This window comes from Physeter macrocephalus, chromosome 7 (genome assembly GCF_002837175.3).
Source record: "Physeter macrocephalus isolate SW-GA chromosome 7, ASM283717v5, whole genome shotgun sequence".
Lineage (NCBI taxonomy): Eukaryota > Metazoa > Chordata > Mammalia > Artiodactyla > Physeteridae > Physeter > Physeter macrocephalus.
The window spans coordinates 112,724,022-112,737,916 of NC_041220.1; positions in this window are offsets into that span (position 1 = coordinate 112,724,022).

The window sequence follows — 13,895 nt, forward strand, 5'->3', positions numbered from 1 at the left end:
TCGTGCCCCGGTCCGGGAGGATCCCACATGCCGCAGAGTGGCTAGGCCCATGAGCCATGGCCACTGAGCCTGCGCATCTGGAGCCTGGGGGAAAGTGGGGGGGGTGGGGGAGGGGAGTGGTGGGATGAATTGCAAGATTAGGATTGACATATATAGACTAATATGTATAAAATAGATAACTAATAAGAAAGTGCTGTATAAAAAAATAAAATTCAAAAAAAAAAAAAAAAAGGGCAGAGGACCTTAACAGACATTTCTCCAAAGGAGACATACTAATGGCCAACAGGCACATAAAGAAGATACTCAGCATCGCTAATTATTAGAGAAATGCAGATCAAAACTACAGTGAGGTATCACCTTACACCAGTCAGAGTGGCCATAATCAAAAAGTTTACAAAAAATTAATGCTGCAGAGGGTATGGAGAAAAGGGAACCCTCTTACACTGTTAATGGGAATGTAAATTGGTGAAGCCACTATGGAAAACAGTCTGGAGGTTCCTTAAAAAACTAAAAATAGTTATCATATGATCCAGCAATCCCACTCCTGGGCATATATCCAGAAAAGACAAAAACTCTAATATGAAAAGATACATGCACCCTAACATTTATAACACCACTATTCACAATAGCCAAGACATGGAAGTGAACTAAAAGTCCATCAACAGATGAATAGATAAAGAAGTATATTCAATGGAATATTGCTCAGCCATAAAAAAAAAGAATGAAATAATGCCATTTGCAGCAACATGGATGGACCTAGAGATGATCATACTAAGTGAAGTCAGAGAAAGACAAATTTTATATGATATCACTTATATGTGGAATCTAAAAAGATAATACAAATCAACTTATTTACAAAACAGAAACAACTCACAGACATAGAAAACAAATTTACGGTTACGAAAGGGAAAAGGGGAGGGAGAGCGATAAATTAGGAATATGAGACTAACAGATACACACCACTCTATATAAAACAGACAACAAAGATTCACTGTATAGTACATGGAACTATATTCAGTATCTTATAATAACCTATAATGGAAAAAAATCTGAAACTCTGCACCTAAAACTAACATAATATTGTAAATACAGTTTAATAAATTAAATAAATAATTTTTAAGGTATTAAGAGTTTTAGGGCTTCCCTGGTGGTGCAGTGGTTGAGAATCTGCCTGCCAATGCAGGGGACACAGGTTCGAGACCTGGTCTGGGAAGACCCCACATGCCATGGGGCAACTGGGCCCGTAAGCCACAACTACTGAGCCTGCACGTCTGGAGCCTGTGCTCCGCAACAAGAGAGGCCGCGACAGTGAGAGGCCCGCGCACCTCAATGAAGAGTGGCCCCCACTCGCCGCAACTAGAGAAAGCCCACGCACAGAAACGAAGACCCAACACAGCCAAAAATAAATAAATAAAAATATTTTTTTTTGAAAAAAAAAGTTTTAAAAGGTTATGGTGTTTCAAACATTTCCTGGTACCTAGTTGGTACTCATAAATTTTGGCTATTGTTATTATATATTTAAGATACTCAGCTCTAGCTCTCATTTCCATAGGGCCTTCAACATAGCCTTCTCTTCCTCTGCAGACATCAAAATCCTAGGCGCCAGGCATTTAGACCTATACCTACTTTCCATAACTCCATCATCCAATTGATTTCACCTTCCACACACCCCTCTAACTTTCTGGAACCTCTTTTGGGTTCTGGCTTGGTTGTATGTCCAAAAATTCCTTTATTGTATTTTATAATAACAGTAATAATAAAATTGAAGACATTGTTAGCAATTTTTATAGCCTCCATTCAAAAGCCAAGATTAACCGTCCTTTCCGTCCAGTTCTGATAAGAAATTCCCTGAAGCAACATCCAGAACTTAGGTTGAAAACTGCCCAGTGGAATTTATGTCTGCAAATTCTGAGAATGTGTTTGGTTCCTGGCTTTCCTGTCCATTTTGAAAAATCTTTTTGCAGTATCCTAGAACAGTCTAAGTTCCAAAGGAGAAGGTGAAACTCTTGACTGCTACCTGTATGGAAGGACGAGGGGAACACTTGCATACTCATCTGTGTATAGAACAAGCTTAAGTACTTTGAGTTTAATTGCATTATACTATAATTTTTTCCAACTATACAAAAAGAAGTGTATTAAGAAGGAAAAGCTTCAAAGTCAAATTCCCTTTAGGGAGTTTATTTTACTATTTCTGAAACCTGAGTAAAATCCTCTAAGCCAAATAATTTTTTTTTAAAAATCAAATTGTCAGCAAATAGGAGATGAGGAGAAAAGAAACAGAGAAGGAAAAGGAAGAGGAGACACCAACTCCAATATATTCTAGTGTACAGATTGGTGAAATTTTTGTCATTATCTATTGTTGGTCAACAACATTTGCTGTAGAAACTCTTTTTTTAAGCCTATGGGTCAAAGTCAGCCAGGTTTCCTGCTAAAAAGGGGCCCTGCTGTGAATAGTATAGAGGAGAAAAACAGCAGTCAGATGGACTGAGCACAGCCTGGGCAAAGGATGATGGAGAAGATGAAGCTGGAGGCCAGGGCTCTGAAGGAGACACTTGAGTTATACTAATCAGGTGGTTGCAAAGGGAAATGCAGAATAATATGAAAACTACCAAGAACTACCCAAAAGTATGCTTGGATTTTTTTGTGGAACTGGTGAAAGGGTGGGGTTTTGCATCAAAGTTTGTATGAAGCTGGAAAGTACTGCATGCAGACAGAGGGCAATTCCTACGTCTGGGTTATGGTAGGAACTGGATCTCTTAAAAGGTTATAGTAGGAATTGTGTCTCAACATAATAAAAATTTTAATGTATATAGTGGGAGGAAATAAATATGTTTTCTGCAAGGAAAGATAAAAAATCTATCTTTACAAAATGTTGTTGTTGTTTAACCATGGTCTTTTCGTAGCTCACCCAGTGGCTTCAGTTAGGGACATTGACTCTGAAATACTTTGGATAAGTATTGAAGGTATTGGTCCTATCTCCCAGGACCACCATCAGTAGGAATAGAATTAATACTCGCTAATCAGCCCAGCACTGTATTGCCTTAAGCAGTACAGGTGGCCAAATCTAGATGAAATGCAGAAATCACACATCCCTTCCATTCCTGTGTGTTCTTGCCTAGTAATCTATAATTCTCCTGGCTATAAACTGTTCCTTCCTAGCAACAACATACCATGATTTCACTGGCCATTCTTATTCATTAATACCAGCTGCGTAGCAGTGCCTGAAGGTATCAGAAGAAATATGTGTAGATGTTTTTACCATATGGTTTTTTAAAAGCTGATGAAGCCCTTTCATGTAAATCTGGGGTTGGCCAAGCACAATGTGCACACAGCAAAGTCCAGCAAAGTGAAATGAGAACCAAGGCTTCCTACAGAAGAAGAGTTCTTTTCTCTTTGTCACTTTTGACTTATGACCTTCTTTGTACCTGGGGTACTAAGATTATCTAAAAATACCTCAGACAGTGTCACCACTGTGAATTTATAAATTGTATTTCAAAGATTACTCCTTATTGCAAGCATTGAACCCAAACGCAGGGAATGTAACTCTTTTGATAAAAATGAAATCTCTTTTACAAAGTTGTTTCAGGTTGACAGTTACTTGCATTAGAATTTCTTATTTGAGAGTCATGCTCAACAACAGGTTTTTATTACACCGAATGACACGTAAAAATGCTAAGAATAATTTGTGAAACTTTTACTTCAGTTATTTTTATATTTTTTAATGTATGTGTGTGTACGCATGTGTGTCTGTTAAGGTCTTCTGCCCTTTTTTTTTTTTTTGTAAGCATGAGTCTTAAAAAAAAAAAAAGAAAATTTTTGTTAATCACGTTTCTCCAGTAGTAGCTGGTCTCATTTTGTCCCTGAAAATGGATAGATTCTTAGAGGAAAAAAATCATCTCAAGCTTAGCCTTGCAAAGCTAAGGCAAGCATGCTGCTATAATTGAATAGGACATTATGCAGAATTCATAAAGGCTTTTGCCTGACAGAGAATCATTAAGATAAATCAACTGGAAAAGAACAAGAATCTGGTACCTTGGCATGGATCCATAAAAAATGTTGCTTTTCATTATGAGATACCCTTTGTTCCTTGTGGAAAATTCTGAATCTATACGGATGTATATGTCTATGTCTACATGGGAGAGCTACAAAGAGAGAATAGACAGGCACGCAAACCAGTTATGTAAATATACACACAAGGGTATGTCTTTAGAAAGAGGATACTTAAGATGTCATCTCTTTAAATGCCTTTGGGGCAATTGGATGTTTTTTTTTTTAGGTAAAGATCAAGTTACACAATTTCAAAAGTGATGACTTTCTAATAACATTTAAGATCAGAATAAAGCTTAAGTCAAGTGTAAGGTGAAGATTCAAGACACATGAGACTGTAAGATACGGGGTATATTTCATTTTCTCTCGTGTGGACCCAAAAGGAATTCCTGCCTGTGCTCCCCCCCATCATTTTTCTGTCCTCAAGAATGCTGTTAATCTTCCTACACCAATAAGCCTCAACCACCAAAGACCTCTATGAGGGGGAATTTCCTGGCCGTCCAGTGGTTAGGACTCTGTGCTTCCAGTCAAGGGGTAATGGGCTGGATCCCTGGTTGGGGAACTAAGATCCCGCAAGCCAAGCAGCACAGCCACAAAAAAAAAAAAAAAAAAAAAAAACCTTTATGAGGGATGCATATTTATTCTTTATGTTTTGGATGAGGGGGGAGGGTGTACTTATTGCTACATTTGTAGATATCCTGGACAAAAATAATATCTACAGAACATTTCCAAGTTTGGCAATGCAACTACCAGAACTGAAACCAAAGAGACATCTTTTTCACTATAAACACCTAAAAAGGCTATAATCATTCACATTTTCTGATGAGAAGCCACTTTTAATTTCCTAAATAACATATTTGTTACATGGATCAGGGAATGGGGGCAAAAGACATGATGGAGGCCTGAACTCCCATCCCAAGGGCCTCAGAGTCAAGGAATTGTGTGCAATTCATCACAATAATAAGCTAAACATACATATTTAAATGTCATGGGAATCTAATCTCTAAGGATCCTTTTAGCCACTGTTTCCATGTGGAGGAATAGTCCTACAGTGACAAAGGCATACTGGATAATAGCTAACCTGCTCCAGTTACTTTAGGAAATGAGCTGAGTGAAATGATCTTAGGTCTAGGGTATAAAGGCCATTTTATGGTTCTAGTTGAACACACAAATACCATACCCACACACTCAAATCTTTCCTTTTTATTTTTTTCTCTTGCCTACATTGAAATTAGAAGAGTTATATATGATAGCCAAAGGAATTGCCCTGCATCTTTAAAAAATAATTTTTTAAATACCTTTGAGTTTAAACCAGGCATGGAAAATTTCAACCCAAAAGATTAAATTTGGAGAAAGTTACTAGCAGATGAGGACTAAAGTTATAATGGAAACCACACTGCAGACACTATTATGTATGAGTCATCACTAAAAATGTTGCTTCATATATATAGTAAGCTACATATATATACTGTATGCTACAAATTTACTGAGATCAGCTCTAGGCATTATCTTGAAAATGTCCACTAATGTTTGCAAAGCATTTTAACCTTCATAAGGAAAGGTACAAAAGAAAGATCCTTTCCCATAGAAGGTATTCAATACAATTTGTGGCACTGAATTAAACTGGATTTCATTATTTCAGATTTTGTGATAACCTCACCAGTGCTAGAATTAAGGTTATCTTTTCTAAATACCAAAAAAAAGCTCTGATTTCCTTAAGTAATGCCAGCAGGATGCTAGAGATGAAAGTGGGCATATTTAATTTGAAACCAATTTTTTTAAGTTGAATAAATTATTTGTGTACAAATACATGTTGCTGATAACAAATAACTCTAAACTACCAAAACAGACTAACATTCAGAGAATTAGCCCTCAACTCTGTGTTTTGAAACTGAAGTCTTCTTCCTGCACCTTCAATAACGGGGTGGGACACAGAGGGGAGGGAGCATGGGATAGACAGCAGTTAAGTCTGGTCATCAAAAAGCTTCACATTTAGTTGATGTTACCCATCCTAAATAGCAAAGAGCGAGCCATTTACATCTTATATAGACACTCTGTTAATAAAAACTGAAAGAGCTATTTACATCTAATGTAGACACTCTGTTAATAAAAATCAAACACAGAACTGAGTCATAATGCTCCACAGCATGTGCGTGCCATGAACCCAGGGATTTTTGTCCACTTATTCACTACTATGTACTCAGCAACTGTAGTTGCTAGCTCATAACTGGTGCTTAATAAATATTCAATAAATATTTATTGAATTCTTCCATGAACAATTAAATAACACGAGCTTTATCATTTCACAAGGAATAGGGTTGAAATTATTTTAACAGAGGAATTTCCTTTCCTATGCCGTCTGGAGAGGAATTAGTCATGATCTTAGAGATAGGTTTGGTCCTTGGTTAACGAGTGAGGAAGCAGCAACAACTCCAGCTGGTGGGGAAGCCATACTGAAATCAGAACCCACATTCCAGGCAGGATCTCCTTTAATATTTACAGGACCTAGAACAATAGTATTGGCAAAGCCCTCCAGCCAAAGACCACCAGGAAGGCCTCTGTAGTGTGCTGGGATTATGGGGAACATGGGCTTTCTTATTAAGAAGGTGTTAGAAGGGACTTACAGGATCTGGGCTATGTTAAGTAATTCTGAGGACAGTTTAGGGAAGTGGAATTTTGCCTAGGATTGTGTGCTGCCAGGAAACAGATGTAATTTTATGTTTTGGAATTTCAGTAATTCTTACTGAGAAAATAAGAACACAAGAGTGGAAACTAAGTTGTATCCATAAAGAAGTAGCAGCCTCTCACAATAACTAGAAGGGGAGGTTTGGCCATGTTTTGGTTTGGAAAATGTCCTTGTACTCAGAACATGATTCTCAGGTGGTCCTGTTTCCATCTTGCTCCACCATGGTCACAGACTGACCTTGTCTGATAATGGTGTTCTGTGAAATTACCCATGTTCCGTGGAGAACATCATTGCCTAGCTGCAAGTACCAGGTCAGCTCCTAGTCACCTGAAGCCAGCTTTCAGATGTCTGGAATGGCTTTCCTCCTTCTTGGGACACAGGGACACCCATATATCATTTATCTAAGTCTTTAAAAGTTAAAAATCAACCTGTCAAATAAAGTATGTTTAATCCTTTTTCCTTGATAAATACATTCATAACAGCAAAACTGAAAAGACTGTATAAAGCCATGGTTTTTATATGACCGAAAGTTGGCAAAATATTTTAAAAGACTGAATTTAAATACTATTCTGCATGTCTGAATGTCCTATTGATGAGTCAGTGATGTTTGTGTGAATAATAAAAGAAAGACCTATATGGTCTATAAATTACTATGTTATTTATTTTATAAAATTTTCTTACATACATTCTATGCAGAACAGTATGGAGGTTCCTTAAAAAACTAAAAATAGAATTACCATATGACCCCACAATCCCACCACTGGGCATATACCCTAATAAAACCATAATTCAAAAAGACACATGCACCCAAATGTTCACTGCAGCACTATTTACAATAGCCAGGACATGGAAGCAATGTAAATGTCCATCAACAGATGAATGGATAAAGAAGATGTGGTACATATATACAATGGAATATTAGTCATAAAAAGGAATGAAATTGGGTCATTTGTAGAAACACGGATGGACCTAGACATTGTCATACAGAGTGACGTTAAGTCAGAAAGAGAAAAACAAATATCGTATATTAATGCATATATGTGAAATCTGAAAAAACTGGTATAGACGATCTTACTTACAAAGCAGAAATAGAGACACAGATGTAGAGAACAAACGTATGAATACCAAGGGGGAAGTGTGGGCGGTGGTGGGATGAATTGGGAGATTGGGATTGACATGTATACACTATTGATACTATATATAAAATAGATAACTAATGAGAAACTACTGTATAGCACAGGGAACTCTACTAATGCTCTTTGGTGACTTAAATGAGAAGGAAATCCAAAAAAAGAGGGGATATATGTATACGTATAGCTGATTCACTTTGCTGTACGGTATAAACTAACACGATATTGTAAAGCAACTATACTCCAGTAAAAAGAAAAAAAAAAGAAATGCTAATTCCTCTGCTTTAAAAGTATCCTCTCTTGGGACTTCCCTGGCAGTCCAGTCAGTAAGACTCCACCCCTCAGTGCAGGGGGCATGGGTTTGATCCCTCGTCAGGGTAAGATCCCACATGACACACGGCACAGCCAAAACAAAAAAAAAAGTATCCACTCTTAAAAACCACAGAGTCATTCAGATCTCTGACTTTACAGAAAATATTATTGCCTGTTGTAATCTGAAAAAAATTGCATTAAGTGAAAGGAAAACTATTTTAACTCAGTGTTAATTTAATGGTTTCTGAGCTTATAGAATTTATTCTTGCTTAATGGTATTTTATACTCTCAAACTAGGGGGTGTTTGTTGATATTGCTTGGCAGCTTTATGTCACAGACATGTAGGTGCTAACCTCAAATAACTCCCATATTTAAGCCCTTAGTTTACTATGGGTCTATGTATTTGTCAGAAAAAAAACCAATAGGATGTATATATACAAAGAAAGAGATCTAGTATAAGGAATTGGCTCATGCAATTATGGAGACTGACAAGTCTAAATCTGCAGTGTGGTCTGGCAAGCTAGAGACCTAGGAGAGTCGATGATGCAGATGACATTCGAAGGCAGACTCTGTAGAATTCCCTCTTGATTGGGGAAGCTGGTCTTTTTGTTCTATTCAGGACTTTAACTGATTGGATGTGGCCCACCCACATTATGGATGACAATCTGCTTACTCCAAATTCACTGATTTCTATGTTGATCTCATCAAAAACACCCTCCAAGTTGACACATAAAATGAACCTTCACAGTCTATTATGGGATGAGTTTTATAGATTTTTTAAATTTCACTGTGTCCACTCTCCCAAAGCATAAGAAATAAAAGCAAAAATAAACAAATGTGACCTAAAAACACTTATAAGTTTTTGCACAGCAAAAGAAACCATCAACAAGACAAAGAGACAGCCTACAGGCTGGGAGAAAATATTTGCAAACGATGTGACTGACAAGGGCTAATTTCCAAAATATACAAACAGCTCATACAGCTCAACAACAAAAAAATCAAGCAACCCATCAAAAAATGGGCAGAAGACCTAAACAGATATTTCTCCAAAGAAGACAGACAGATGGTCCAACAGGCACAAGAAAAGATGCAGAACATCACTAATTATTAGAGAAATGCAAATCAGTGAGGTATCACTTCAGTCCAATCAGAATGGCCTTCATCAAAAAGTCTACAGATAAAAACTGCTGGAGGCTGTTGAGACCATCAGCACTGAATATGTGACTGAAACCCAGTTAAAGCCTCTATATAAAATTTTAAGATTCTGGCAGGCAGGTGCAGAGAACTACTCATCTTAACACCTGCAGGAGACAAGTCTCTTATGTTTGCAGGCCAGAAACATGCATGAATCAAGAGCAAATATATTTCCACCCATGTGGCTGACAGGGTCTTGATGCTTCAGCCTGGTGTCAAGCCTGAGCCTCGGAGGTGGGAGAGGCGAGTTCAGGACACTGGACCACCAGAGACCTCCTGGCCCCATGTAATATCAATCAGCTAGAGGGCACCCAGAGATCTCTGTCTCATCCCTAAGACCCAGCTCAACCCAAGGGCCAACAGACTCCAGCACTGGACGCCCCATGCCAAACAACTACAGGAACACAACCACAGCCATTAGCAGAGAGGCTGCCTAAAATCATACTAAGTTCACAGACACGCCAAAACACACCACCGGATGCAGCCCTGCCCACCAGAAAGAAAGATCCAGCCCCACCACCAGACCACAGGCACCAGTCCCCTCCACCAGGAAGCCTACACAACTCACTGAACCAAGCTTACCCACTTGGGGCAGACACCAAAACAACGGGAACTACAAACCTGCAGCCTACGAAAAGGAGATCTCAAACACAGTAAGCTAAGCAAAATGGGAAGACAGATATGCAGCAGATGAGGGAGCAAGGTAAAAACCCACCAGACCAAACAAATGAAGAGGAAGGAGGCAGTCTACCTGAAAAAGAATTCAGAATAATGATAGTAAAGATGATCCAAAATCCTGAAAATAGAATGGAGAAAATACAAGAAACGTTTAACAAGGACCTAGAAGAACTAAAGAGCAAACAAACAATGATGAACAACACAATAAACGAAATTTAAAATACTCTAGAAGAAATCAATAGCAGAATAATTGAGGCAGAAGGACGGATAAGTGACCTGGAAGATAAAATAGTGGAAATAACTACCGCAGAGCAGAATAAAGATAAAAGAATGAAAAGAATTGAGGACAGTCTCAGAGACCTCTGGAACAACAATAAAGGCACCAACACTTGAATTATAGGGGTCCCAGAAGAAGAAGAGAAAAAGAAAGGCTCTGAGAAAATACTGAAAGAGATTATAGTTGAAAACTTCCCTAATATGGGAAAGGAAATAGTCAATCAAGCCCAGGAAGCGCAGAGAGTCCCATACAGAATAAATCAAAGAAGGAATCACACTAAGAAACATATTAATCAAACTATCAAAAATTAAATCCAAAGAAAAAATATTAAAAGCAGCAAGGGAAAAGCAACAAATAACATAAAAAGGAATCCCCATAACGTTAAAAGCTGATCTTTCAGCAGAACCTCTGCAAGGCAGAAGGGAGTAGCAGGACATATTTAAAGTGATCAAAGGGGAAAACCTACAACCAAGATTACTCTACGCAGCAAGGATGTCATTCAGATACAATAGAGAAATTAAAACCTTTACAGACAAGCAAAAGTTAAGAGAACTCAGTATCACCAAACCAGCTTTACAACAAATGCTAAAGGAACTTCTCTAGGCAGGAAACACAAGAGAAGGAAAAGACCTACAAAAACAAACTCAAAACAATTAAGAAAATGTCAAGAGGAACATACATATCAATAATTACCTTAAATGTAAATGTATTAAATGCTCCAATCAAAAGACACAGACTGAATGGATACACAAACAAGAACCATATATATGCTGTCTACAAAAGACCCACTTCAGACCTAGGGACATACACAGACTGAAAGTGAGGGGATGGAAAAAGATATTCCATGCAAATGGAAATCAAAGGAAAGCTGGAGTAGCAATTCTCATAGCAGACAAAATAGACTTTAAAGACTATTACAAGAGACAGAGAAGGACACTACATAATGATGAAGGAGATAGAAGAAGAAGATATAACAATTGTAAATATCTATGCACCCAACATAGGAGCACCTCACTACATAAGGCAAATGCTAACAGCCATAAAACGGGAAATCGACAGTAACACAATAATAGTAGGGGACTTTAACACCCCACTTTCACCAATGGACAGATCATCCAAAATGAAAATAAATAAGGAAACACAAGCTTTAAATGAAACATTAGACCAGATGGACTTAATTGATATTTATAGGACATTCCATCCAAAAACAACAGAATACACTTTCTTCTCAATTGCTCATGGAACATTCTCCAGGATAGATCATATCTTGGGTCACAAATCAAGCCTTGGTAAATTTAAGAAAATTGAAATCGTAACAAGTACCTTTTCCACCACAACACTTTAAGAATAGATACCAATTACAGAAAAAAACTGTAAAAAATACAAACACATGGAGGCTAAACAGTACACTACTAAATAACTAAGAGATCGGAACAAAAAACTGTAAAAAATACAAACACGTGGAGGCTAAACAATATAACAATATAAAATAACTAAGAGGGCACTGAAGAAATCAAAGAGGAAATCAAAAATTCCCTAGAAACAAATGACAATGAAAACACGATGACCCAAAACCTACGGGATGCAGCAAAAGCACTTCTAATAGGGAAGTTTATAGCAATACAATCCTACCTCAAGAAGCAAGAAACATTTCAAATAAACAACATAACCTTACACCTAAAGCAATTAGAGAAAGAAAGACCAAAAAAAACCTAAAGTTAGCAGAAGGAAAGAAATCATAAAGATCAGATCAGAAATAAATGAAAAATAAATGAAGGAAACAATTGAAAAGATCAATAAAACTAAAAGCTGGTTCTTTGAGCGGGGACACTCTTTTTTTTTTTTTTTGTGGTACGCGGGCCTCTCACTGCTGTGGCCTCTCCCGTTGCGGAGCACAGGCTCCGGACGCGCAGGCTCAGCGGCCATGGCTCACGGGCCCAGCTGCTCCGCGGCATGTGGGATCTTCCCGGACCGGGGCAGGAACCCGTGTCCCCTGCATTGGCAGGCAGATTCTCAACCACTGCGCCACCAGGGAAGCACAAAAGCTGGTTCTTTGAGAACATAAATAAAACTGATAAACCATTAGCCAGACTCATCAAGAAAAAAATGGAGAAGACTCAAATCAACAGAATTAGAAATAAATGAAAAAGGAGATGTAACAACTGACACTGCAGAAATACAAAAGATTATGAGAGATTACTACAAGCAACTATATGCCAATAAAATGGACAACCTGGAAGAAATGGACAAATTCTTAGAAAAGCACAACCTTCTGAGACTGAACCAGCAAGAAATAGAAAATACAAACAGACCAATCACAAGCACTGAAATTGAAAGTGTGATTAAAACTCTTTCAACAAACAAAAGCCCAGGACCAGATGGCTTCACAGGTGAATTCTATCAAATATTTAGAGAAGAGTTAACACCCATCCTTCTCAAACTCTTTCAAAATATAGCAGAGGGAGGAACACTCCCAAACTCATTCTATGAGGCCACCATCACCCTGATACCAAAACCAGAAAAAAATGTCACAAAAAAAGAAAACTACAGGCCAATATCACTGATGAACATACATGCAAAAATCCTCAACAAAATACAAGCAAATAGAATCCAACAGCACATTAGAAGGATCATACACCATGATCAAGTGGGGTTTATCCCAGGAATGCAAGGATTCTTCAAAATACACAAATCAATCAATGTGATACACCATATTAACAAATTGAAGGAGAAAAACCATATGATAATCTCAATAGATGCAGAAAAAGCTTTTGACAAAATTCAACACCCATTAACGATAAAAACCCTCCAGAAAGTAAGCAGAGAGGGAACTCCCCTCAACACAATAAAGGCCATATATGACAAATGCATGGCCAACATCATTATACCTAGGAATAAGCCTACTTAAGGAGACAAAAGACCTATATGCAGAAAACTATAAGACACTGATGAAGGAACTTAAAGACAGTAAAAACAAATGGAGATATATACCATGTTCTTGGATTGGAAGAATCAACACTGTGAAAATGACTATACTACCCAAAGCAATCTACAGATTCAATGCAATCTCTATCAAACTACCAATGGCATTTTCCACAAAACTACAACAAAAAATTCCACAATTTGTACGGAAACACAAAAGACCCCAAATAGCCAAAGCAATCTTGAGAAAGAAAAATGGAGCTGGAGGAATCAGGCTCCCTGACTTCAGACTATACTACAAAGCTACAGCAATCAAGACAGTATGGTACTGGCACAAAAACAGAAATATAGATCAATGGAACAGGACAGAAAGCCCACAGATAAACCCACACACATATGGTCACCTTATCTTTAATAAAGGAGGCAAGAATATACAATGGAGAAAAGACAGCCTCTTCGATAAGTGATGCTGGGAAAACTGGACAGCAACATGTAAAAGAATGAAATTAGAACACCCCTATCACCATATACAAAAATAAACTCAAAATGGATTAAAGACCTAAATGTAAGGCCAGACACTATAAAACTCTTAGAGGAAAACATAGGCAGAACACTCTATGACATAAATCACAGCAAGATCCCTTTTGAC